Source organism: Ptiloglossa arizonensis, unplaced genomic scaffold (assembly GCF_051014685.1).
Source record: "Ptiloglossa arizonensis isolate GNS036 unplaced genomic scaffold, iyPtiAriz1_principal scaffold0021, whole genome shotgun sequence".
Classification (NCBI taxonomy): Eukaryota; Metazoa; Arthropoda; class Insecta; order Hymenoptera; family Colletidae; genus Ptiloglossa; species Ptiloglossa arizonensis.
Genome location: NW_027478391.1, coordinates 305,148 through 309,712, shown reverse-complemented (window position 1 = coordinate 309,712; position 4,565 = coordinate 305,148).

Here is a 4,565-nt window from a genome sequence, read left to right as displayed (position 1 = left end):
TACTTTCAGATGCAACAGGAATTTCTCGATTTCCTCAATCCGTTCGGGAGATATGGGAGTTTGAAGTTTAGGAATGGTTTTGAAACCATCAAAATTTTCGCAAATCTGATACTCGAAACCAATAACTGGTATGGCCTAGGGGAAAAGTACACACACCATTGTAATCGGGCGAGTTTCTACTTTCAGATACAACAGGAATTTCTCGAGTTCGTCAATCCGTTCGCGAGATATGGGAGTTTGAAGTTAAGGAATGGTTGAGAAACCATCAAAATTTTCGGAATCTGGTACTCGAAACCATTAACCACTATGGTCTAGGGCAAAAATACACATACCGTTGTAATGGGGCGAGGTTCTACTTTCAGATGCAACAGCAATTTCTCGATTTCCTCAATCCGTTCGGGAGAGATGGGAGTTTGAAGTTAAGGAATGGTTGAGAAACCATAACAATTTTCGCGAGTCTGATACTCGAAATCAGTAACTACTATGGCCTAGGGCAAAAATACACATACCGTTGTAATCGGGCGAGTTTCTGCTTTCAGATGCAACAGGAATTTCTCGACTTCGTCAATCCGTTCGCGAGATATGGGAGTTTGAAGTTAAGGAATGGTTGAGAAACCATCAAAATTTTCGCAAGTCTGATACTCGAAACCAATAACTATAATGGCCTAGGGGAAAAATTCAAATACCGTTGTAATCGGGCGAGCTTCTACTTTCTGGTGCAACAGGAATTTCTCGTGTTCGTCAATCCGCTCGCGAGATATGGGAGTTTGAATTTATGGAATGGTTGAGAAACCATCAAAATTTGCGGAATCTGATACTCGAAACCAATAACTACTATGGTCTAGGGCAAAAATACACATACCGTTGCAATCGGGCGAGTGTCTGCTTTCAGATTCAACAAGAATTACTCGAGTTCGTCAATCCGTTCGCGAGATATGGGAGTTTGAAGTTAAGGAATGGTTGAGAAAAGATCAAAATTTTCGCAAGTCTGATACTCGAAACCAATAACTGGAATGGCCTTGGGGAAAAGTACACACACCTTTGTAATCGGGCAAGTTTCTACTTTCAGATGCAACAGGTATTTCTCGAGTTCGTCAATCCGTTCGCGAGATATGGGAGTTTGAATTTAAGGAATGGTTGGGAAACCATCAAAATTTTCGGAATCTGATACTCGAAACTAATAACTACTATGGTCTAGGGCAGAAATACGCATACCGTTGTAATCGGGCGTGTGTCTGCTTTCAGATGCAACAGGAACTTCGCGAGTTCGTCAATCTGTTCGCGAGACATGCGAGTTTGAAATTAAGGAATGGTTGAGAAACCATCAAAATTTTCGGAATCTGATACTCGAAACCATTAACTACTACGGTCTAGGGCAAAAATACACATACCGTTGTAATGGGGCGAGGTTCTACTTTCAGATGCAACAGGAATTTCTCGAGTTCGTCAATCCGTTCGCGAGATATGCGAGTTTGAAATTAAGGAATGGTTGAGAAACCATCAAAATTTTCGCAAGTCTGATACTCGAAACGAACAACTGGAATGGCCTTGGGGAAAAGTACACACACCATTGTAATCGGGCAAGTTTCTACTTTCAGATACAACAGGAATTTCTCGAGTTGGTCAATCCGTTCGCGAGATATGGGAGCTTGAAGTTAAGGAATGGTTGAGAAACCATCAAAATTTTCGGAATCTGATACTCGAAACCATTAACTACTATGGTCTAGGGCAAAAATACACACACCGTTGTAATGGGGCGAGGTTCTACTTTCAGATGCAACAGGAATTTCTCGATTTCCTCAATCCGTTCGGGAGATATGGGAGTTTGAAGTTTAGGAATGGTTTTGAAACCATCAAAATTTTCGCAAATCTGATACTCGAAACCAATAACTGGTATGGCCTAGGGGAAAAGTACACACACCATTGTAATCGGGCGAGTTTCTACTTTCAGATACAACAGGAATTTCTCGAGTTCGACAATCCGTTCGCGAGATATGGGAGTTTGAAGTTAAGGAATGGTTGAGAAACCATCAAAATTTTCGGAATCTGGTACTCGAAACCATTAACCACTATGGTCTAGGGCAAAAATACACATACCGTTGTAATGGGGCGAGGTTCTACTTTCAGATGCAACAGCAATTTCTCGATTTCCTCAATCCGTTCGGGAGAGATGGAAGTTTGAAGTTAAGGAATGGTTGAGAAACCATAACAATTTTCGCGAGTCTGATACTCGAAATCAGTAACTACTATGGCCTAGGGCAAAAATACACATACCGTTGTAATCGGGCGAGTTTCTGCTTTCAGATGCAACAGGAATTTCTCGACTTCGTCAATCCGTTCGCGAGATATGGGAGTTTGAAGTTAAGGAATGGTTGAGAAACCATCAAAATTTTCGCAAGTCTGATACTCGAAACCAATAACTATAATGGCCTAGGGGAAAAATTCAAATACCGTTGTAATCGGGCGAGCTTCTACTTTCTGGTGCAACAGGAATTTCTCGTGTTCGTCAATCCGCTCGCGAGATATGGGAGTTTGAATTTATGGAATGGTTGAGAAACCATCAAAATTTGCGGAATCTGATACTCGAAACCAATAACTACTATGGTCTAGGGCAAAAATACACATACCGTTGCAATCGGGCGAGTGTCTGCTTTCAGATTCAACAGGAATTACTCGAGTTCGTCAATCCGTTCGCGAGATATTGGAGTTTGAAGTTAAGGAATGGTTGAGAAAAGATCAAAATTTTCGCAAGTCTGATACTCGAAACCAATAACTGGAATGGCCTCGGGGAAAAGTACACACACCGTTGTAATCGGGCAAGTTTCTACTTTCAGATGCAACAGGAATTTCTCGAGTTCGTCAATCCGTTCGCGAGATATTGGAGTTTGAAGTTAAGGAATGGTTGAGAAACCATCAAAATTTTCGCAAGTCTGATACACGAAACCAATAACTGGAATGGCCTAGGGGAAAAGTACACACACCATTTTAATCGGGCGAGTTTCTACTTTCAGGTGCAACAGGAATTTCTCGAGTTCGTCAATCCTGTCGCGAGATATGCGAGTTTGAAATTAAAGAATGGTTGAGAAGCCATCAAAATTTTCGCAAGTCTGATACTCGAAACCAATAACTACAATGGCCAAGGGGAAAAATACACATACTGTTGTAATCGGGCGAGTTTCTACTTTCAGATGCAACAGGAACTTCTCGATTTCCTCCATCCGTTCGCGAGATATGGGAATTTGAAGTTAAGGAATGGTTGAGAAACCATAAAAATTTTCGCGAGTCTGATACTCGAAATCAGTAACTACTATGGCCTAGGGCAAAAATACACATACCGTTGTAATCGGGCGAGTTTCTGCTTTCAGATGCAACAGGAATTTCTCGACTTCGTCAATCCGTTCGCGAGATATGGGAGTTTGAAGTTAAGGAATGGTTGAGAAACCATCAAAATTTTCGCAAGTCTGATACTCGAAACCAATAACTGGAATGGCCTAGGGGAAAAGCACACACACCATTGTAATCGGGCGAGTTTCTACCTTCAGATGCAACAGGAATTTCTCGAGTTCGTCAATCCGTTCGCGAGATATGCGAGTTTGAAATTAAGGAATGGTTGAGAAACCATCAATATTTTCGCAAGTCTGATACTCGAAACCAATAACTACTATGGTCTAGGGCAAAAATACGCATACCGTTGTAATTGGGCGAGCTTCTATTATACTTTCAGATGCAAGAGGAATTTCTCGAGTTCTTCAATCCGTTCGCGAGATATGGGAGTTTGAATTTAAGGAATGGTTGGGACACCATCAAAATTTTCGGAATCTGATACTCGAAACCAATAACTACTATGGTCTAGGGCAAAAATACGCATACCGTTGTAATCGGGCGTGTGTCTGCTTTCAGATGCAACAGGAACTTCGCGAGTTCGTCAATCTGTTCGCGAGATATGCGAGTTTGAAATTAAGGAATGGTTGAGAAACCATCAAAATTTTCGCAAGTCTGATACTCGAAACCAATAACTGGAATGGCCTTGGGGAAAAGTACACACACAATTGTAATCGGGCAAGTTTCTACTTTCAGATACAACAGGAATTTCTCGAGTTGGTCAATCCGTTCGCGAGATATGGGAGCTTGAAGTTAAGGAATGGTTGAGAAACCATCAAAATTTTCGGAATCTGATACTCGAAACCATTAACTACTATGGTCTAGGGCAAAAATACACATACCGTTGTAATGGGGCGAGGTTCTACTTTCAGATGCAACAGGAATTTCTCGATATCCTCAATCCGTTCGGGAGATATGGGAGTTTGAAGTTAAGGAATGGTTTTGAAACCATCAAAATTTTCGCAAATCTGATACTCGAAACCAATAACTGGAATGGCCTAGGGGAAAAGTACACACACCATTGTAATCGGGCGAGTTTCTACTTTCAGATACAACAGGAATTTCTCGAGTTCGTCAATCCGTTCGCGAGATATGGGAGTTTGAAGTTAAGGAATGGTTGAGAAACCATCAAAATTTTCGGAATCTGATACTCGAAACCATTAACCACTATGGTCTAGGGCAAA